The sequence below is a fragment of the Pinus tabuliformis genome, chromosome 9 (assembly GCF_031772625.1).
Source record: "Pinus tabuliformis cultivar Carrire ecotype Pingquan chromosome 9, CPIR1, whole genome shotgun sequence".
Classification (NCBI taxonomy): domain Eukaryota; kingdom Viridiplantae; phylum Streptophyta; class Pinopsida; order Pinales; family Pinaceae; genus Pinus; species Pinus tabuliformis.
The window spans coordinates 1,854,097,060-1,854,121,828 of record NC_142307.1 but is presented as its reverse complement, the minus strand read 5'-3'; positions in this window follow the sequence as shown (position 1 = coordinate 1,854,121,828).

The window sequence follows — 24,769 nt, the reverse complement described above, 5'->3', positions numbered from 1 at the left end:
ACGCCGCGAAGCCGAGAAAGGACACTGGAAAATGGTGCGAGTTCCATAAGAGCTCCACTCACAACACAAGTGAGTGTCGGGCCAAGCAGTCACTGGTGGCTGAGCTAAAGGTTTCAGAATCAGATGCATGTTCCGACTCTGAGTCAGAACCCGATAAAGGGTATGAAAAAGGGAAGCATATCATTGATGCGGATCCTAGCGCCACTGTTGCTACTGCAAAGATCCAGAAAAATGAACCCGAAGATCCAGAGGAGGAGGAGCGTCTCTTCCACTCCCAGATGTGGGTAAAGGGCTCCCCGATACAGTTCATTGTTGATAGCAGGAGTCCAAAGAACCTCATTTCGGCAGAGGTCATGAAGCGGTTGGGCTTACCGACCACAGCACATCCACAACCATACACCATTGGGTGGCTTCACCAAGGGCGAGATCTTCGCGTGAGCCAGCAGTGTCACCTTCCATACAACATCAAGCCCTTCACGGATGAGGTATTGTGTGACATTGCTCCCCTTGAAGTTTGTGATGTATTACTAGGACAACCATACTTGTGGAAGCGACATGCTGTGTATGAATCAAGGCCCCGTGCTGTTATTATTACATTGGGAAATAAGTTGTTCAGGATACCAGAGGTAGCACCACCTGCCGCCATCTCTTTGATTACTGCAAAACAATGCAGTAAGATCATTTCCAAAACCAGATATTTGTTTTCCTGATGATACGCCCTCAAGGGAAGAAGAAGACAGTGGCCGCGGCCTCCAAACGGGGTCCCTCTGCACGACAGCTACAGATGGACAAGATTGTGGAGGAGTACGAAGACATCTTCACCTCCCCGGCAGGGGTTCCTCTGCACTGTCAAGTCAAGCACTCCATCGATCTGACCCCAGGTGCGCCGCTACCCAATGGACCAATTTATCGATGCTCCGTTCTGGAGAACAATGAAATCAAGAGGCAGATTCAGGAGCTCCTGCAGAAAGGTCACATCCGTCTGAGTTCATCGCCCTGTGGGAGCTCGATCGTGTTGGTACAGAAGAAGGATGGGACGTGGAGACTCTGTATTGACTATCGGGCGCTGAAGAAGATCACTGTCCGTAATAGGTACCCGATCCCGTGGATTGATGACCTCCTAGACCAACTAAAGGGGGCGAAATATTTCAGCAAGATCGATCTGAAGTCAAGATATCACCAGGTACCAATCGAACCCTCAGATGTGTGGAAGACTGCCTTCAAATCCAAGGAGGGCCTCTTCGAATGGTTGGTCATGCCTTTTGGATTGACGAATGCTCCTGCAACCTTTATGAGGCTAATGGATGACATCTTGCGGCCATTCACCAACTCCTTTGTAGTAGTATACTTGGATGACATTCTGATCTTCAGCCAGAGTTGGGAAGAGCACCTCCACCACATCCGATAGGTTCTCTAAACACTGCGGCAACACAAGCTATGTGCCAATTTGGAGAAATGCACTTTTGGCATGACCGAGGTTCAGTATCTGGGATACATCATTGATGAACATGGGGTGCATGTCGATCCAGCCAAGGTCCAAGTCATTCTGGATTGGCCCTCTCCAACCACTCTAACAGAGCTCCGCAGCTTTCTAGGTCTTGCCAACTTCTACCGCAGGTTTGTGCTGGGGTTTTCTCATATTTCTTGGCCCTTGAGTAAAGTCACCAAGGGAGGGGCGAAAACAAAATTCTTTTGGTCTGAATCTCAACAGAAGCCATTCAGGGAGTTGAAGGATCACCTCTGCACGGCACCAGTGCTCGCGTTACCAGATTTACAACAACCATTTGAGGTCGAGACAGATGCCTCTGACTATGCTATTGGGGCAGTCCTTACTCAACATGGACATCCAGTGGCATATCACAGTGAAACGCTTTCAGACACAGTCCGAAAGTACCCCACTTATGATAAATAGATGTATTCCATTGTACAGGCCTGCCGACAATGGAAGCATTATATTTTGGGGAAGGAAACGGTCATCCACACAGACCACCAACCCCTGCAGTTCATACAAACCCAAGGGAAATTGCAGAATGGTCGCCATCAGAAGTGGTCTACATACCTGCAACAGTTTCACTTGAATATCAAGTATAAAAAGGGCAGCACCAATAATGTTGCAGATTGCCTCAGTCGACCACCGATAATGGCGCTGACCACCGTGCTCAACTCTTGTGGGCACAAGACTTCGGATTGGCCACTTCTCGACAAAAGCGACCCAGAATTTGGCCACACATACCAGACACTCTTGGAGGGTCGGCATGTTGCAGACTTTCACCTCCAGGATGCCCTATTATGCCACCTCGGTCACCTTTGTGTTCCTTCAAGCGAGCGTGCCAAGATGATTTGGGAAGCACACTACAATCGGGCTGCTGGGCATTTCGGGGTCGAGAAAACAGTGGCAGTACTGCAAAATTATTTCTATTGGCCGAATCTTCGACAGGATGTTGGGAAGTACATCCGATCATGTACTGCCTGTTCCATTGCCAAACCGACCATTAAGAAGCAAGGCCTCTATACCCCGTTGCCTACCCCTAGTCGACCTTTGGAATCCATCTCCATGGATTACATGTCAGGCCTCCCTTCCACTAAGCATGGAAATGACTGTGTTTTTGTGGTCGTCGACAGGTTCTCGAAGATGGCCATTATGGTGGCCTGCAAGAAGAATATCATAGCAGAAGCCACTGCTAAACTCTTCTTTGAACAAGTGTGGGTGCACTTTGGGATCCCACAGTCTATCATCTCAGATCGGGACAGTTGGTTTCTCAGAACATTTTGGTCCAGTCTCTGGTCAATGCTGGACACCAAACTCACGAAGTCCACAGCCTTCCATCCTCAAATTGATGGCCAGACAGAGGTTGTCAATAGGATGATTGTGCACATTCTGCGCATGTATAACTCAAAGCATCCACGCACATGGGACGAGAGCCTCCCCTATGTTCAGCACAGCTACAACCGAGCTCTTCACAGCTCAACTAGCCATAGCCCTTTTCAGGTGGGTTTGGGATTCCAGCCATTATGCCCCATTGATGTGGCCATGCCACTTGCAGCTACTCACATGAATTCAGCTCATGTCCAGTCCGAAACAGATAAGGCCACCAGCTTCATTGAGCGCATCCAACATATTCGCCAGCAGGTCCATGACATTCTTGAGAAATCAAATGCCAAGTACAAGCAGCGACATGATCAACATCGGGTGCCACACAAGTTTCAGGTGGGCGACAAAGTCTGGTTGCATTTGCAAAAGGAGCACCTTACTGGAGCCTATCGGAAATTGAGACCACTCCGATATGGTCCTTACACCATTACTAAGGCTATGGGAGACAATGCATTTGAGCTCAGCATTCCCCCATTCCTTGGCCTGCACCTAGTGTTCAATGTGGACTGCCTTCGGCCATACTTTCCACCATTGCTAGACACATCCGACATTGCAGAACAGCTCAAACCCACAGAATTAAATCCAGATTGCATGGAACAAGCTGCAACTGATCGAATCATGGACACACAGATCAAGAACACTCGCCAACAGAATATCCAACTGTATCGAGTTGTCAAAGCAGGCCAACTCCTTCAGCAGGGCAAGTGGCTCACCAGGGAACAAGTTCAGCAGAAGTTTCCTCATCTCATGGAGAAGCTCAACACAATGGGGACCATTGCTTCCTAAGGGGGGAGGAATGATCCAGGTGGATATTGGTGGCCACCTGCCAAGTCCACCTGGACCCCCACCATTGTCTTTCTCAGCATTTTCAGTTTCCTTAATTGTAGCACAACTTACTATTTTTAGCAGTTTTTCGGGTCCTGAACTTCCGGAGCCGTTTTGAGGCCCTAAACGACGTTTTTTGGGGAATCCGAGGGCAACATGGGTCCATGTTACACTAAAAAATGTCACCTTGACTACTTACAGTTAGTATGGTGCGGACACGACTGACCTTCCTAGAAGTCTAAGACATTCTAATGACAAACAAGACAAAATGGAGTGATCTTTCTCTAAATACACCTTTTACAACATGAAAACTACAAGTGTTTAGGCTTACCTTATTCCAAAACGCTGTTGTTGAAGTCCGTTCTTGACGATCCGGATGAGCTCCTCCTTCAAGTCAATTCCTGCAACCACAAACAATCAAACAATTACCAAGCACTTGCATTTCATATAATAAAACATATATTCAACATGCAGACCAAGGAACACATGAAATAACTCATTAACACAAGCTATTGAGAAAAATAAACCAGTTTGTATTAATAACGAAACAAAGAAACTCTTACAACCTGGCCTTGGTGTTGTGCAAGTTCCTCCCAGGGTCCATCAAGGGTTTTCCTCTACTTTGACAAAGCTCACCCTCTCCCAAGTAGAATCAAGTGAAGACAATCTCTCCTCACAAGGGCTCTAATGGAAGACCTAAATCCTGCAGCATTTACCCAAAGAAAATGTATAGCTCCAACCTCTTCTCCTTCTGGCTCAATGCCTTTATTTATAGTGCTGTAAAGAGGTTATTTAGGTCCACTATCAATGGGATCATCCCCCTCTTTGGGTGGGATAGCTCCCTTATTGATGGGATAAGTTCCCCCTTAATAGAGATACATGAACCAACTGGAGGCGCATCCATTTCATCAAACCGACCTCTAGAATGTTCTAGAAGTAACCACAAGTAACTTTTTCAAGATAAAACTCGCGCATTTTGCCTTTTACAGAGGGACGCACCTGTCCCTTAACATACAGAGCGTCCATGGACGCAGATTTTGTGAACATGGTCAGCGTCCCCGCAGGTAAGGCTAGAGAGAACCTGCGACCCCAGAGATAAACAGTTTTTACAAGACTTTCTCTCTTCTTTGAGTTTGAGATGGATAACAGAGGCATGAGACTTGCCTAAGAGGGTAGTATGACTGTTGATTTGAGCCATACTAACTGTAAGTAGTCAAGGTGACATTTTTTAGTGTAACAGATTGCCCCCTAAAGTGCGAAGCCTGGAATAGAATAGGGTTTTGTAATTCTAGGAAGGGTGAAGCGCTTTATCATTTCAAGGATAGCCTTGTGGATGGCCTGGTTGGAACCTGCAATTTTCAACACAAAATACATGGATAAGATTATATCATCACTGAGGTAGGCATTCCCATACTCAGATTCAAAACTTTAACTAATGGACTAACTATGCTGATACAGGAATGATCTTGCAGTACATCATTTTAATAGACTTTTGTACACACAGTATGGACGCAGCCATCTGTTTATGATTAGTCTACATAGATAATGAATACAAAACTCCTCGCAGCCTGGATGGTAGAAACTAGCTCCAGGGTCTTCACTTCTACTTCCCGAATTGGTACGATTCTAGCCATGTGATTAAATGATTCGATGTCGAACATGGTAGAAACCACTTGATTACCAGTCAATGATGTAAACTGTTAACAAGCGTGAGAGAAACCACCAGTAATGTCAATGGTTCTCAAAGTACCAAGCACAACCCGTGAAATGTGAATAGATGTTTTGATGTCGAACACTTCACGGAATCCTCTGATCGAAAGTCAATGATGTAAACTGACGTCAAAGGCGAGAAACCTGCCATTGATGCATGCAGACTTCAAGGTACTATCGATTCCTAAGTCATCTTTCTAGATAATGTGTCGATGTCGATAGAAAGCGACCCGTTGCAGGCAAGCCTGCAACACGAAATCATTGTTCAAGTTGAAGAAATGTTGCTGTAAGGACTGACTCAGGGATGGTCAAATGGATGACAAGTATTTTGCAGATGAAAGTTTTTGCTTGCAGACCTCTTGAACACATAACGACACAACAGATGGCTTGGTGACGTATAACTCAAAGTTAACCCCTGGAACCCGGTTAAAGACTTTCAAAGTGATTTGGTCAACTGTGAGGTAAAAGATTTCCCAACCCAGGTGAATGAAAAGTGTCGTGTTCAAGAGTGGTAATAAAGTTTCTTCTGAGACAAATGGTGACAAACAGGTTCATTCTTCTCTCTTTTCCCCCACCATTTCTGGCAAGTACCTCTTTATTTTTAACAAGCTTGAGGAGGATAACATATGCTTGATTATAAGCTCATCCTTCGGACGAGTCCAACCTAGTTTAAATTCGAACCCTAGGAAGGAGTGGTTCGTTCCTGTTTGTAATTGAACAGGTCCTCTACTGTAAAAGTTTAACGAGCCCAGTATAGGAGAAACTCGGCGTTTTTCAATTTTAGAGAGTCTGAAAAAACTAAAGGAGACTCCACGTTGAACTTTTTCGTACATTTGTGTCCCTCAAGCCCGAAAAAGTATAAAATAATACCTGGGGGAACCGCTTGATCTTGCGACCAAGGAGTACTTTCATAATAGTGTCGTTGGCCTGAAAAGTAAAAAGCGATCAAGGACACGTCGTTTTATTTCCTTATCGAGTTTGAAACGACAAAAACCCGGCAATCTTTTCCTGATTTTGCGGTCAGAAAAGAGCTAAAAGGGGACCGTCTTTTAATTCCGTTTTAACGAGTGTAAAAGAAACGCTCGGCAATCTTTTCATGTTTTAAGAGTCTGAAAAGGGCTTAAAAGATGACTCTAAGGTGTCACTTTTTCGTAAGTTTTAACGAGTTCGAAAAAATGATAAAAATGTACTCATGGTTTTCACTTTTTCGTAAGTTTTAATGAGTTCGAAAAAATGATAAAAAAAATGTACTCATATGGCCGACTTTCAATTTAATTTACGAGTAGGAAAAGACGGAAAGAACTCGGCATTTTCATTTGTTTTACGAGAATGAAAGATAGCAAAATAATCTCGGGATTTTCATGAGTTTTAACGAGTCTTGAAAATAACTGAAATTGACTTGAGCTAGGTTTCATTTTTACAAAAGCTTGAAACAGAGTAAAACTATGCTTCATAGTAGTTTCATTTTTACACAAGCTTGAAACAGATAAAACTGTGCTTGATGCCCCCTAAGCATAACTGCTAGAGTGCATGCCCCCCTAGCTTCATTTCATTCAACCATTTGGATGAAATGAAGGTTTAGGAATGAGATCATTTGAAAGACTCGACCTAAAACTGTAAGAAAATTATGCAAAAACTGAAATAACTAACCTAAACGTACAACCTAACATCTATGAGGTCTAGTCAAACTCTCGACTCAATTAGAGGAGGATTTGTTTCATTTTTTAACGAGCTTGACACAGGAAAAGAACTATGCTCGGATTCAGTTTCATGTTTATGCAAGCTTGAAACGAAAAACTATGCTTGTTACAAGTTCACATGCCCCCGGCATAATGATGCAAATCAAGGTTCATGCCCCCCAAGCTTCATTGCATTCAATGAGGTGGATGGAATGAAGCTTTACTTTCAAAATCTTGGAAAGACTCATGGGAGTTGTTTCATTTTTTAGTGAGCTTGACACAAGACAAGGAACTATGCTCATAACTACTTTCTACAATCTACCTAACAAAAAACTTTACTCTAAAAACCTTGATTCATTTTTTAACGAGCTTGACACAAGACAAGGAACTATGCTCTAAAATCCTTGATTCATTGTTTAATGAGCTTGACACAAGACAAGGAACTATGCTCATGACTACTATCTAGAATCTACCTACTTAACCTACCCTTGTTTCATTTGTTAACGAGCTTGACACAAGACAAGGAACTATGCTCAAAAATTTCGCATGCCCCCAGCATAATGATGCAAAGCGAGGTACATGCCCCCCAGGCTTCATTGCATTCAACCGGCTGGATGAAATGAATGTTTACTTTCAATATTTAACTTGAAAAGGGAGTTGTTTCATTTTTAAGGAGGTTGACACAAGAAAAGAACTATCCTCATACCTGATTCATCTTTTAACGAGGTTGACTCAGTAACAGGAACTTTGCATCATTAGTCTACATAAATAATTTGTCACACGGAATCTGTCAAGGGTGCGGACACGACTGACTTTCCTAGAAGTCTAAGACATTCTAATGACAAACAAGACAAAATGGAGTGATCTTTCTCTAAATACACCTTTTACAACATGAAAACTACAAGTGTTTAGGCTTACCTTATTCCAAAACGCTGTTGTTGAAGTCCGTTCTTGACGATCCGGATGAGCTCCTCCTTCAAGTCAATTCCTGCAACCACAAACAATCAAACAATTACCAAGCACTTGCATTTCATATAATAAAACATATATTCAACATGCAGACCAAGGAACACATGAAATAACTCATTAACACAAGCTATTGAGAAAAATAAACCAGTTTGTATTAATAACGAAACAAAGAAACTCTTACAACCTGGCCTTGGTGTTGTGCAAGTTCCTCCCAGGGTCCATCAAGGGTTTTCCTCTACTTTGACAAAGCTCACCCTCTCCCAAGTAGAATCAAGTGAAGACAATCTCTCCTCACAAAGGCTCTAATGGAAGACCTAAATCCTGCAGCATTTACCCAAAGAAAATGTATAGCTCCAACCTCTTCTCCTTCTGGCTCAATGCCTTTATTTATAGTGCTGTAAAGAGGTTATTCAGGTCCACTATCAATGGGATCATCCCCCTCTTTGGGTGGGATAGCTCCCTTATTGATGGGATAAGTTCCCCCTTAATAGAGATACATGAACCAACTGGAGGCGCATCCATTTCATCGAACCGACCTCTAGAATGTTCTAGAAGTAACCACAAGTAACTTTTTCAAGATAAAACTCGCGCATTTTGCCTTTTACAGAGGGACGCACCTGTCCCTTAACATACAGAGCGTCCATGGACGCAGATTTTGTGAACATGGTCAGCGTCCCCGCAGGTAAGGCTAGAGAGAACCTGCGACCCCAGAGATAAACAGTTTTTACAAGACTTTCTCTCTTCTTTGAGTTTGAGATGGATAACAGAGGCATGAGACTTGCCTAAGAGGGTAGTATGACTGTTGATTTGAGCCATACTAACTGTAAGTAGTCAAGGTGACATTTTTTAGTGTAACAGATTGCCCCCTAAAGTGCGAAGCCTGGAATAGAATAGGGTTTTGTAATTCTAGGAAGGGTGAAGCGCTTTATCATTTCAAGGATAGCCTTGTGGATGGCCTGGTTGGAACCTGCAATTTTCAACACAAAATACATGGATAAGATTATATCATCACTGAGGTAGGCATTCCCATACTCAGATTCAAAACTTTAACTAATGGACTAACTATGCTGATACAGGAATGATCTTGCAGTACATCATTTTAATAGACTTTTGTAGACACAGTATGGACGCAGCCATCTGTTTATGATTAGTCTACATAGATAATGAATACAAAACTCCTCGCAGCCTGGATGGTAGAAACTAGATCCAGGGTCTTCACTTCTACTTCCCGAATTGGTACGATTCTAGCCATGTGATTAAATGATTCGATGTCGAACATGGTAGAAACCACTTGATTACCAGTCAATGATGTAAACTGTTAACAAGCGTGAGAGAAACCACCAGTAATGTCAATGGTTCTCAAAGTACCAAGCACAACCCGTGAAATGTGAATAGATGTTTTGATGTCGAACACTTCACGGAATCCTCTGATCGAAAGTCAATGATGTAAATTGACGTCAAAGGCGAGAAACCTGCCATTGATGCATGTAGACTTCAAGGTACTGTCGATTCCTAAGTCATCTTTCTAGATAATGTGTCGATGTCGATAGAAAGCGACCCGTTGCAGGCAAGCCTGCAACACGAAATCATTGTTCAAGTTGAAGAAATGTTGCTGTAAGGACTGACTCAGGGATGGTCAAATGGATGACAAGTATTTTGCAGATGAAAGTTTTTGCTTGCAGACCTCTTGAACACATAACGACACAACAGATGGCTTGGTGACGTATAACTCAAAGTTAACCCCTGGAACCCGGTTAAAGACTTTCAAAGTGATTTGGTCAACTGTGAGGTAAAAGATTTCCCAACCCAGGTGAATGAAAAGTGTCGTGTTCAAGAGTGGTAATAAAGTTTCTTCTGAGACAAATGGTGACAAACAGGTTCATTCTTCTCTCTTTTCCCCCACCATTTCTGGCAAGTACCTCTTTATTTTTAACAAGCTTGAGGAGGATAACATATGCTTGATTATAAGCTCATCCTTCGGACGAGTCCAACCTAGTTTAAATTCGAACCCTAGGAAGGAGTGGTTCGTTCCTGTTTGTAATTGAACAGGTCCTCTACTGTAAAAGTTTAACGAGCCCAGTATAGGAGAAACTCGGCGTTTTTCAATTTTAGAGAATCTGAAAAAACTAAAGGAGACTCCACGTTGAACTTTTTCGTACATTTGTGTCCCTCAAGCCCGAAAAAGTATAAAATAATACCTGGGGGAACCGCTTGATCTTGCGACCAAGGAGTACTTTCATAATAGTGTCGTTGGCCTGAAAAGTAAAAAGCGATCAAGGACACGTCGTTTTATTTCCTTATCGAGTTTGAAACGACAAAAACCCGGCAATCTTTTCCTGATTTTGCGGTCAGAAAAGAGCTAAAAGGGGACCGTCTTTTAATTCCGTTTTAACGAGTGTAAAAGAAACGCTCGGCAATCTTTTCATGTTTTAAGAGTCTGAAAAGGGCTTAAAAGATGACTCTAAGGTGTCACTTTTTCGTAAGTTTTAACGAGTTCGAAAAAATGATAAAAATGTACTCATGGTTTTCACTTTTTCGTAAGTTTTAATGAGTTCGAAAAAATGATAAAAAAAATGTACTCATATGGCCGACTTTCAATTTAATTTACGAGTAGGAAAAGACGGAAAGAACTCGGCATTTTCATTTGTTTTACGAGAATGAAAGATAGCAAAATAATCTCGGGATTTTCATGAGTTTTAACGAGTCTTGAAAATAACTGAAATTGACTTGAGCTAGGTTTCATTTTTACAAAAGCTTGAAACAGAGTAAAACTATGCTTCATAGTAGTTTCATTTTTACACAAGCTTGAAACAGATAAAACTGTGCTTGATGCCCCCTAAGAATAACTGCTAGAGTGCATGCCCCCCTAGCTTCATTTCATTCAACCATTTGGATGAAATGAAGGTTTAGGAACGAGATCATTTGAAAGACTCGACCTAAAACTGTAAGAAAATTATGCAAAAACTGAAATAACTAACCTAAACGTACAACCTAACATCTATGAGGTCTAGTCAAACTCTCGACTCAATTAGAGGAGGATTTGTTTCATTTTTTAACGAGCTTGACACAGGAAAAGAACTATGCTCGGATTCAGTTTCATGTTTATGCAAGCTTGAAACGAAAAACTATGCTTGTTACAAGTTCACATGCCCCCGGCATAATGATGCAAATCAAGGTTCATGCCCCCCAAGCTTCATTGCATTCAATGAGGTGGATGGAATGAAGCTTTACTTTCAAAATCTTGGAAAGACTCGTGGGAGTTGTTTCATTTTTTAGTGAGCTTGACACAAGACAAGGAACTATGCTCATAACTACTTTCTACAATCTACCTAACAAAAAACTTTACTCTAAAAACCTTGATTCATTTTTTAACGAGCTTGACACAAGACAAGGAACTATGCTCTAAAATCCTTGATTCATTGTTTAATGAGCTTGACACAAGACAAGGAACTATGCTCATGACTACTATCTAGAATCTACCTACTTAACCTACCCTTGTTTCATTTGTTAACGAGCTTGACACAAGACAAGGAACTATGCTCAAAAATTTCGCATGCCCCCAGCATAATGATGCAAAGCGAGGTACATGCCCCCCAGGCTTCATTGCATTCAACCGGCTGGATGAAATGAAGGTTTACTTTCAATATTTAACTTGAAAAGGGAGTTGTTTCATTTTTAAGGAGGTTGACACAAGAAAAGAACTATCCTCATACCTGATTCATTTTTTAACGAGGTTGACTCAGTAACAGGAACTGTCCTCAAAATCCTACTTTCTACAATCTACCTACATATCCTAAAATCTAGCTGATTCATTTTTTAATGAGGTTGACTCAGTAAAAGAACTATCCTCAGACACACTGATTCATTTTTTAACGAGGTTGACACAGTAAAAGGAACTTTCCTCGCACACACTGATTCATTTTTTAATGAGGTTGACACAGTAAAAGGAACTTTCCTCGCTAATCTTACTTTCCTATATAACCTACTATCTACCTGATTCATTTTTTAATGAGGTTGACTCAGTAACAGGAACTTTCCTCATAACATCCAATTTCATTTTTTAACGAGGTTGAGAGAGGAATAAACTATCCTCGTACTCACTGATTCATTTTTTAACGAGGTTGACACAGTAAAAGGAACTTTCCTCGGACATACTGATTCATTTTTTAACGAGGTTGACACACGGAATTTGTCAAGGGTGCGGACACGACTGACCTTCCTAGAAGTCTAAGACGTTCTAATGACAAACAAGACAAAATGGAGTGTTCTTTCTCTAAATACACCTTTTACAACATGAAAACTACAAGTGTTTAGGCTTACCTTATTCCAAAACGCTGTTGTTGAAGTTCGTTCTTGACGATCCGGATGAAGACCTCTTGGAAGCCATGATCAAGGTGTGTCCATTGACATGTCTTTCCTCCAGTTGGAAACCATGATCAATGTTACGAGGATAGTTTTTTCCTGTATCAACCTCGTTAAAAAAATGAAATAGGCTAGCGTGAGGAAAGTTCCTTTTACTGTGTCAACCTCGTTAAAAAATGAATCAGTATGTCCGAGGAAAGTTCCTTTTACTGTGTCAACCTCGTTAAAAAATGAATCAGTGAGTACGAGGATAGTTTATTCCTCTCTCAACCTCGTTAAAAAATGAAATTGGATGTTATGAGGAAAGTTCCTGTTACTGAGTCAACCTCATTAAAAAATGAATCAGCTAGATTTTAGGATATGTAGGTAGATTGTAGAAAGTAGGATTTTGAGGACAGTTCCTGTTACTGAGTCAACCTCGTTAAAAAATGAATCAGGTATGAGGATAGTTCTTTTCTTGTGTCAACCTCCTTAAAAATGAAACAACTCCCTTTTCAAGTTAAATATTGAAAGTAAACCTTCATTTCATCCAGCCGGTTGAATGCAATGAAGCCTGGGGGGCATGTACCTCGCTTTGCATCATTATGCTGGGGGCATGCGAAATTTTTGAGCATAGTTCCTTGTCTTGTGTCAAGCTCGTTAACAAATGAAACAAGGGTAGGTTAAGTAGGTAGATTCTAGATAGTAGTCATGAGCATAGTTCCTTGTCTTGTGTCAAGCTCATTAAACAATGAATCAAGGATTTTAGAGCATAGTTCCTTGTCTTGTGTCAAGCTCGTTAAAAAATGAATCAAGGTTTTTAGAGTAAAGTTTTTTGTTAGGTAGATTGTAGAAAGTAGTTATGAGCATAGTTCCTTGTCTTGTGTCAAGCTCACTAAAAAATGAAACAACTCCCACGAGTCTTTCCAAGATTTTGAAAGTAAAGCTTCATTCCATCCACCTCATTGAATGCAATGAAGCTTGGGGGGCATGAACCTTGATTTGCATCATTATGCCGGGGGCATGTGAACTTGTAACAAGCATAGTTTTTCGTTTCAAGCTTGCATAAACATGAAACTGAATCCGAGCATAGTTCTTTTCCTGTGTCAAGCTCGTTAAAAAATGAAACAAATCCTCCTCTAATTGAGTCGAGAGTTTGACTAGACCTCATAGATGTTAGGTTGTACGTTTAGGTTAGTTATTTCAGTTTTTGCATAATTTTCTTACAGTTTTAGGTCGAGTCTTTCAAATGATCTCGTTCCTAAACCTTCATTTCATCCAAATGGTTGAATGAAATGAAGCTAGGGGGGCATGCACTCTAGCAGTTATGCTTAGGGGGCATCAAGCACAGTTTTATCTGTTTCAAGCTTGTGTAAAAATGAAACTACTATGAAGCATAGTTTTACTCTGTTTCAAGCTTTTGTAAAAATGAAACCTAGCTCAAGTCAATTTCAGTTATTTTCAAGACTCGTTAAAACTCATGAAAATCCCGAGATTATTTTGCTATCTTTCATTCTCGTAAAACAAATGAAAATGCCGAGTTCTTTCCGTCTTTTCCTACTCGTAAATTAAATTGAAAGTCGGCCATATGAGTACATTTTTATCATTTTTTCGAACTCGTAAAAACTTACGAAAAAGTGACACCTTAGAGTCATCTTTTAAGCCCTTTTCAGACTCTTAAAACATGAAAAGATTGCCGAGCGTTTCTTTTACACTCGTTAAAACGGAATTAAAAGACGGTCCCCTTTTAGCTCTTTTCTGACCGCAAAATTAGGAAAAGATTGCCGGGTTTTTGTCGTTTCAAACTCGATAAGGAAATAAAACGACGTGTCCTTGATCGCTTTTTAATTTTCAGGCCAACGACACTATTATGAAAGTACTCCTTGGTCGCAAGATCAAGCGGTTCCCCCAGGTATTATTTTATACTTTTTCGGGCTTGAGGGACACAAATGTATGAAAAAGTTCAACGTGGAGTCTCCTTTAGTTTTTTCAGACTCTCTAAAATTGAAAAACGCCGAGTTTCTCCTATACTGGGCTCGTTAAACTTTTACAGTAGAGGACCTGTTCAATTACAAACAGGAACGAACCACTCCTTCCTAGGGTTCGAATTTAAACTAGGTTGGACTCGTCCGAAGGATGAGCTTATAATCAAGCATATGTTATCCTCCTCAAGCTTGTTAAAAATAAAGAGGTACTTGCCAGAAATGGTGGGGGAAAAGAGAGAAGAATGAACCTGTTTGTCACCATTTGTCTCAGAAGAAACTTTATTACCACTCTTGAACACGACACTTTTCATTCACCTGGGTTGGGAAATGTTTTACCTCACAGTTGACCAAATCACTTTGAAAGTCTTTAACCGGGTTCCAGGGGTTAACTTTGAGTTATACGTCACCAAGCCATCTGTTGTGTCGTTATGTGTTCAAGAGGTCTGCAAGCAAAAACTTTCATCTGCAAAATACTTGTCATCCATTTGACCATCCCTGAGTCAGTCCTTACAGCAACATTTCTTCAACTTGAACAATGATTTCGTGTTGCAGGCTTGCCTGCAATGGGTCGCTTTCTATCGACATTGACACATTATCTAGAAATATGACTTAGGAATCGAAAGTACCTTGAAGTCTGCATGCATCAATGGCAGGTTTCTCGCCTTTGACGTCAGTTTACATCATTGACTTTCGATCAGAGGATTCCGTGAAGTGTTCGACATCAAAACATCTATTCACATTTCACGGGTTGTGCTTGGTACTTTGAGAACCATTGACATTACTGGTGGTTTCTCTCACGCTTGTTAACAGTTTACATCATTGACTGGTAATCAAGTGGTTTCTACCATGTTCGACATCGAATCATTTAATCACATGGCTAGAATCGTACCAATTCGGGAAGTAGAAGTGAAGACCCTGGAGCTAGTTTCTACCATCCAGGCTGCGAGGAGTTTTGTATTCATTATCTATGTAGACTAATCATAAACAGATGGCTGCGTCCATACTGTGTCTACAAAAGTCTATTAAAATGATGTACTGCAAGATCATTCCTGTATCAGCATAGTTAGTCCATTAGTTAAAGTTTTGAATCTGAGTATGGGAATGCCTACCTCAGTGATGATATAATCTTATCCATGTATTTTGTGTTGAAAATTGCAGGTTCCAACCAGGCCATCCACAAGGCTATCCTTGAAATGATAAAGCGCTTCACCCTTCCTAGAATTACAAAACCCTATTCTATTCCAGGCTTCGCACTTTAGGGGGCAATCTGTTACACTAAAAAATGTCACCTTGACTACTTACAGTTAGTATGGCTCAAATCAACAGTCATACTACCCTCTTAGGCAAGTCTCATGCCTCTGTTATCCATCTCAAACTCAAAGAAGAGAGAAAGTCTTGTAAAAACTGTTTATCTCTGGGGTCGCAGGTTCTCTCTAGCCTTACCTGCGGGGACGCTGACCATGTTCACAAAATCTGCGTCCATGGACGCTCTGTATGTTAAGGGACAGGTGCGTCCCTCTGTAAAAGGCAAAATGCGCGAGTTTTATCTTGAAAAAGTTACTTGTGGTTACTTCTAGAACATTCTAGAGGTCGGTTTGATGAAATGGATGCGCCTCCAGTTGGTTCATGTATCTCTATTAAGGGGGAACTTATCCCATCAATAAGGGAGCTATCCCACCCAAAGAGGGGGATGATCCCATTGATAGTGGACCTGAATAACCTCTTTACAGCACTATAAATAAAGGCATTGAGCCAGAAGGAGAAGAGGTTGGAGCTATACATTTTCTTTGGGTAAATGCTGCAGGATTTAGGTCTTCCATTAGAGCCTTTGTGAGGAGAGATTGTCTTCACTTGATTCTACTTGGGAGAGGGTGAGCTTTGTCAAAGTAGAGGAAAACCCTTGATGGACCCTGGGAGGAACTTGCACAACACCAAGGCCAGGTTGTAAGAGTTTCTTTGTTCCGTTATTAATACAAATTGGTTTATTTTTCTCAATAGCTTGTGTTAATGAGTTATTTCATGTGTTCCTTGGTCTGCATGTTGGATATATGTTTTATTATATGAAATGCAAGTGCTTGGTAATTGTTTGATTGTTTGTGGTTGCAGGAATTGACTTGAAGGAGGAGCTCATCCGGATCGTCAAGAACGGACTTCAACAACAGCGTTTTGGAATAAGGTAAGCCTAAACACTTGTAGTTTTCATGTTGTAAAAGGTGTATTTAGAGAAAGATCACTCCATTTTGTCTTGTTTGTCATTAGAACGTCTTAGACTTCTAGGAAGGGCATCAAGCACAGTTTTATCTGTTTCAAGCTTGTGTAAATCATAGGGTTGCAATCCGAAATAACCGTAGTTTTGCGAAGAAGAATGTAGTGACGAAAACGCTGGACAGCTTGAACGGCTTCCAGGGCCAATTTCTCCACATGCGAATATTTTAACGAGCTTGACACAGGAAAAGAACTATGCTCGGATTCAGTTTCATGTTTATGCAAGCTTGAAACGAAAAACTATGCTTATTACAAGTTCACATGCCCCCGGCATAATGATGCAAATCAAGGTTCATGCCCCCCAAGCTTCATTGCATTCAATGAGGTGGATGGAATGAAGCTTTACTTTCAAAATCTTGGAAAGACTCGTGGGAGTTGTTTCATTTTTTAGTGAGCTTGACACAAGACAAGGAACTATGCTCATAACTACTTTCTACAATCTACCTAACAAAAAACTTTACTGCAACCACAAACAATCAAACAATTACCAAGCACTTGCGTTTCATATAATAAAACATATATTCAACATGCAGACCAAGGAACACATGAAATAACTCATTAACACAAGCTATTGAGAAAAATAAACCAGTTTGTATTAATAACGAAACAAAGAAACTCTTACAACCTGGCCTTGGTGTTGTGCAAGTTCCTCCCAGGGTCCATCAAGGGTTTTCCTCTACTTTGACAAAGCTCACCCTCTCCCAAGTAGAATCAAGTGAAGACAATCTCTCCTCTGTAAAAGGCAAAATGCGCGAGTTTTATCTTGAAAAAGTTACTTGTGGTTACTTCTAGAACATTCTAGAGGTCGGTTTGATGAAATGGATGCGCCTCCAGTTGGTTCATGTATCTCTATTAAGGGGGAACTTATCCCATCAATAAGGGAGCTATCCCACCCAAAGAGGGGGATGATCCATTGATAGTGGACCTGAATAACCTCTTTACAGCACTATAAATAAAGGCATTGAGCCAGAAGGAGAAGAGGTTGGAGCTATACATTTTCTTTGGGTAAATGCTGCAGGATTTAGGTCTTCCATTAGAGCCTTTGTGAGGAGAGATTGTCTTCACTTGATTCTACTTGGGAGAGGGTGAGCTTTGTCAAAGTAGAGGAAAACCCTTGATGGACCCTGGGAGGAACTTGCACAACACCAAGGCCAGGTTGTAAGAGTTTCTTTGTTTCGTTATTAATACAAACTGGTTTATTTTTCTCAATAGCTTGTGTTAATGAGTTATTTCATGTGTTCCTTGGTCTGCATGTTGAATATATGTTTTATTATATGAAACGCAAGTGCTTGGTAATTGTTTGATTGTTTGTGGTTGCAGGAATTGTGGTCAAGTCCAATTTGTCACACGGAATCTGTCAAGGGTGCGGACACGACTGACCTTCCTAGAAGTCTAAGACATTCTAATGACAAACAAGACAAAATGGAGTGATCTTTCTCTAAATACACCTTTTACAACATGAAAACTACAAGTGTTTAGGCTTACCTTATTCCAAAACGCTGTTGTTGAAGTCCGTTCTTGACGATCCGGATGAGCTCCTCCTTCAAGTCAATTCCTGCAACCACAAACAATCAAACAATTACCAAGCACTTGCATTTCATATAATAAAACATATATTCAACATGCAGACCAAGGAACACATGAAATAACTCATTAACACAAGCTATTGAGAAAAATAAACCAGTTTGTATTAATAACGAAACAAAGAAACTCTTACAACCTGGCCTTGGTGTTGTGCAAGTTCCTCCCAGGGTCCATCAAGGGTTTTCCTCTACTTTGGCAAAGCTCACCCTCTCCCAAGTAGAATCAAGTGAAGACAATCTCTCCTCACAAGGGCTCTAATGGAAGACCTAAATCCTGCAGCATTTACCCAAAGAAAATGTATAGCTCCAACCTCCTCTCCCTCTGACTCAATGTCTTTATTTATAGTGCTGTAAAGAGGTTATTCAGGTCCACTATCAATGGGATCATCCCCCTCTTTGGGTGGGATAGCTCCCTTATTGATGGGATAAGTTCCCTCTTAATAGAGATACATGAACCAACTGGAGGCGCATCCATTTCATCAAACCGACCTCTAGAATGTTCTAGAAGTAACCACAAGTAACTTTTTCAAGATAAAACTCGCGCATTTTGCCTTTTACAGAGGGACGCACCTGTCCCTTAACATACAGAGTGTCCATGGACGCAGATTTTGTGAACATGGTCAGCGTCCCCGCAGGTAAGGCTAGAGAGAACCTGCGACCCCAGAGATAAACATAGTTTTTACAAGACTTTCTCTCTTCTTTGAGTTTGAGATGGATAACAGAGGCATGAGACTTGCCTAAGAGGGTAGCATGACTGTTGATTTGAGCCATACTAACTGTAAGTAGTCAAGGTGACATTTTTTAGTGTAACAGATTGCCCCCTAAAGTGCGAAGCCTGGAATAGATTAGGGTTTTGTAATTCTAGGAAGGGTGAAGCGCTTTATCATTTCAAGGATTGTCTTGTGGATGACCTGGTTGGAACCTGCAATTTTCAACACAAAATACATGTATAAGATTATATCATCACTGAGGTAGGCATTCCCATACTCAGATTCAAAACTTTAACTAATGGACTAACTATTCTGATACAGGAATGATCTTGCAGTACATCATTTTTATAGACTTTTGTAGACACAGTATGGACGCAGCCATCTGTTTATGATTAGTCTACATAGATAATGAATACAAAACTCCTCGCAGCTTGGATGGTAGAAACTAGATCCAGGGTCTTCACTTCTACTTCCCGAATTGGTACGATTCTAGCCATGTGATTAAATGATTTGATGTCGAACATGTTAGAAACCACTTGATTACCAGTCAATGATGTAAACTGTTAACAAGCGTGAGAGAGACCACCAGTAATGTCAATGGTTCTCAAAGTACCAAGCACAACCCGTGAAATGTGAATAGATGTTTTGATGTCGAACACTTCACGGAATCCTTTGATCGAAAGTCAATGATGTGAACTGACGTCAAAGGCGAGAAACCTGCCATTGATGCATGCAGACTTCAAGGTACTGTCGATTCCTAAGTCATCTTTCTAGATAATGTGTCGATGTCGATAGAAAGCGACCCGTTGCAGGCAAGCCCGCAACACGAAATCATTGTTCAAGTTGAAGAAATGTTGCTGTAAGGACTGACTCAGGGATGGTCAAATGGATGACAAGTATTTTGCAGATGAAAGTTTTGCTTGCAGACCTCTTGAACACATAACGACACGACAGATGGCTTGGTGACGAATAACTCAAAGTTAATCCCCGAACCCGGTTAAAGACTTTCAAAGTGGTTTGATCAACTGTGAGGTAAAAGATTTCCCAACCTAGGTGAATGAAAAAGTGTCGTGTTCAAGAGTGGTAATAAAGTTTCTTTTGAGACAAAAGGTAACAAACAGGTTCATTCTTCTCTCTTTTCCCCCACCATTTCTGGCAAGTACCTCTTTATTTTTAACAAGCTTGAGGAGGATAACATATGCTCGATTATAAGCTCATCCTTCGGACGAGTCCAACCTAGTTTAAATTCGAACCCTAGGAAGGAGTGGTTCGTTCCTGTTTGTAATTGAACAGGCCCTCTACTGTAAAAGTTTAACGAGCCCAGTATAGGAGAAACTCGGCGTTTTTCAATTTTAGAGAGTCTGAAAAAACTAAAGGAGACTATCACATGATGGTTGAATTAGCTGCCAAACTAGGGTTGTCTCACAACAGCTCTACTCCATATTATCCCCAAGGCAACGGACAAGTTGAAGTAATCAACAAGGTCCTCAAATGCATGCTGCAAAGGATGATTGGAGTTCACAAAAGAAGATGGCACCTAATCCTGTACTCAGCTTTGTGGGCTTACCAAACATCAGTAAGGAATGCAACCGGGTTCACACCTTTCCAACTGGTATATGGCCTAGAAGCAGTCTTACCAGTCCAGTGTGAAATCTTGTCTCTCAAACTCGCAATTGATCTCCTCCCCGGAACTTCAGAAGAAGAAGCTCGTTTCTTGGAATTAATCCAATTGGATGAAACTCGTCTTGATGCCGCTTTGGCTAACAAAGCCCATAAGAAACGAGTCAAGGCGCAGTTCGACAAAAATGTCAAACCCCGTGTCTTCTCATAAGGTGATTTGGTCTTGCTTTACGACCAAGAATCCGATAAATTGGGAGCAGGTAAATTTAAGTCTTTATGAATGGGCCCCTATATTGTTAAACGAGTGTTAGCAAAAGGAGCCTACGAGTTAATGGATTATGACGGAATTCCACTGGCGCAACCTCGTAATGGGTTGTACTTCAAGCGTTACTATGCGTAATGGTAACCTGTGTGCTTTTGTTATGTTTTTGTTTTCGCTAAAGTGTTTATTTTGGTCAAGTAATCCACTTTTTACATTTGTTGCAGATGGAAAACCTATTGGAGTCATGTGTTGGATATGCTGACGGAGCGAGTCGTAGTTCGCGGAACCTATCCTCCGCAGCCTGGGCTATTTTTGATCCAAGCGGCGAGTTAGTAAGTTTCAGAGGTGTATGTATTGGTCGATCAACGAATAACATCGCTGAATATAGCGCATTGATAGAACTTCTCTCTAATGCCATCAAACATGGTATACGCCGACTAATTGTCAGGCTGGACTCACAACTCGTAATACTACAACTCAATGGTATATATTCCGTCCGAAACCCAGCTATTTATCGCATGTTCCTAAGGGTTAAGATTTTGGAAAGACAATTTGATTTTATTCAATATCAACATATTTCCAGAAACTTAAACACATTAACTGACTCATTAGCAAACTATGTGTTAGATAGACATTTGCAACATTTATAAAAATAAACACACCATCAATGTTTGCATGTGGATCATGTAGCTTAACCAAAATAAAACTCCGAAAATCAAAAATATATATAACTGTTTATGGTTTACACATAATGTTCTATAACCAAGACAAAATCGGTCAAATGACCCAAAAACTCAAAATGCTAGGGGGCACCCTAGTCTAATGATGCTCGTGATAGCAAGTCACAGCCTGTGCGATCATGCATAAGAGACGAGTCCATCATCTAGGCACACCAGTAGTATGTCGCTGTAACCGCAAAGGTATCTCGTCAGTCCTCACACCTGGAATACCAAGAGTGAGGCCCTCAACCTGCTCCTGTAATGCTGTGAGAGTCTCGGCCACATCGAGGTCACGAAGAATAGCCCTTCCGACGGCCTCTCCTACTGGGGCAGCAGCTGGTACTCTCAGGCGAACTACTGGACGAACATGACCAACATCTGCATGCACATGAGTTTGATTAAAGTCTTGATAGAATAAAGCACAAGGACATTATAAAAAAAAAACGATAAACAAGAATATGGTCAAAGATTTTACCAATGGCGCCCCACTGCTCGCCATCCGGCAGTACTAAATCTGGATTGCCCCGGAAGTCCATGCCAGCGTATGGATACTCAGAATAAACCATCTCTTGACGATCAAATCACCTGAAGAAGGTATCAGAAAATGAAATCTGAGACTGGCCAGCATGCCTAGACATATGGTCAACCCATCTCTGCATACGTGGTTCAGTAGGAGAAGGTAAATTGAGTGCAATGTACTGCGGCTGCATCAGTGGTATCTTCTCCAAGGCAAAGGCAGTCAAAATAGAACCATACCCAAAGTTCTTCAACCTCCCGCTCTTTATCTTGGTCAACTGTTCTTTCATCACAAGAAGTACTGCGTCGCACCAGTTGAACACCTTCGGTTGGAGGCATTCCAAGGCATGCTGCATGTAAGATCGGTTGGCTACATGAAGAGCCGCACCACCGGCCATCCTACCAAAAGTAAACAGAATAGTCCTGAGGGACCTGTCAGTGACATCACGGATGATGATCTTGCCGTCTTTACTTGGCTGAGATCCTTCTCTGCAGTACCGGCGGACATAATCTCTCATAGAGTCGCCTCCTCGGGCCGAACCTGACAAAGAGATGGGGGCACCCCGCCTCAACAAGCCAGTCAAGAAATAGATGTCTACTACAGTCAAGGGGATAGATTTGCCCCTGATCTGGAAAACCTTATTGGTAGGATCCCAAGCATCGAGCAAATACTGCAGTAAGTTGATATGCTATCTCATGCTAGAAATGCGGAAGAACTTCAGCAAGCCATAGTTCCGCAGCGCGTTCACTGTAACTGGATCATGTAGGGCAAGCATGTCCTCTTCTTCATGCTCACGTTCTCGCCATGTAATGGTCATCTTACTCCAAAGATCTCTGAAAAAAAAACAAGAGAGGAGTTAGATCCTGATTTTGGTAAGAAACAAGCAAAATTTCCATCAAAAATTGTGCATCAAAGTCCCTTTTTGCGCCCAACGCACCTGCAGCAGTGTTCTAGGTGCGTTGAATGTCAGATAGCCTTTAGACAGGCCAACATTCAACGCAATTTTCGATACACTGGGGGTGCGGTGATGGTAGAACGAGTTCTTTAAACCCCAGGGACTCAGAAAAGCTAGGAATCAAGCTCAAAATGAAAAATGGAAACCATGAAATGAAAGAGCTCAGGTTTAGCTCCTACCTGGTCCAGACGGCGCCGAGAATCGTCCACAGAATTTCCCGAAATCAACTGATGAAAATCGAGGGGGAAAAGCACCTCCAAAGCTCCAACAAACCAAGTTCAAATGAAATGGTAAAATGAGAGGTAAAAACACTTTTTCATTACTTTTACGTAGTTCAAAGTAAAATATTAGTGTTCTAACTCATTTCCAAGCATATATTGTTCATTTCTGACTAGTTTGATGAAGCAATTGAAAATACAGTACGATCTTTGAAAGGACAAAGCTATTCATGGTAAAATCAAAACAAGACCATCTAATCGAGTAGTGTTACCGCAAGGTTCAAGCTCGTTAAAAAATAAACCCACATCGAGCAGTGTTACCGCAAGGTTCGAGCTCGTTAAAAAATAAACCCACATCGAGCAGTTTTAGCACATAGTTCAAGCTCGTTAAAAAATAAACATAAGACATGAGCAAATGTTTCCACCCGCGTTTAAGCTCATTAAAAAATGAACTATTCCCCGGTAAATAATCATCGTGAATGTAGTACTTCAGCCATTAAATCCTTGGTCGTGTTTGCACCGTCACTTCCACTTTTCATTGGCCGATCATTCACCTCCATTTGATTGTTTACCCATTTTGAGGAACAGCTGCGAAGAGTGATTTCACTAGCCATCCTTGTGACACTGCCATGATTGGAAAATTCCAAAACCTTGCCTAGAATCAGCTGCTACCCGTTTTATCACTCGTTCCTCAAAAGACGAGTCTCCTTTAAGCTCTTTTCAACTGACTCGTAAAATATGAAAAGATTGTCGAGCCATTGGCCTCTCCAGCTCGTTAAAGGGACAGGAAGTGCTATCCCTCCTCTAGATTTTAATCATTTTGGACCTGAGGGATTATTACACAAAAAGATCAAGCGCTTGTTTTGTTCGGCTCGTTAAAACTATCAAAAATTCATCCCCTCTGTATTGTTTTATACTTTTTCGGACTTAAGGGATTAGATGACAAAAAATGAATTTTGGAGTTACCTTTACGTTCCTTTTCAGACTCTCTAAAACTGAAAAGGACCGAGTTGTCTTTGTCGTTAAACTCGTTAAAAAGATTAATAGCGACAAACTTGTCTTTAGACGAGAACGAGTTTCACTATCGCTAGGCTCGTTAAAACATAGCGATGGGTTTGCCCGAAGGGCAAATTATAGAACAAGCATATGTTATCCTCCTCAAGCTTGACAAAAATAAAGAGGTACTGGTCAGCAATGACTGGGGAAAAATTGGGAAGAAAACTCAAAGAAACTTTGTTGGTAGCAAGTTGCTCTTGAACATGACACTTCCACTCCGTGTCCGAGTCGGGTTGGGTTGTTTCATTCACCGGTCACATCACCATGGTCACGCCATACCATCCACATTTGGGGTTAATGCTACCAATCCATCACACCAGTTGATCCGGATAAAAACAAGAACGCAACAAATTACAGAGATAACCATATACACAAAGATGTAGCAGAAATAATACTTCATTTCATTAATGGAAAATACTGAAATATGCTTACAACCAGAAATGGAAATAAACCAGCTAGGGCGATGGTAGCTTATCTCTGAGA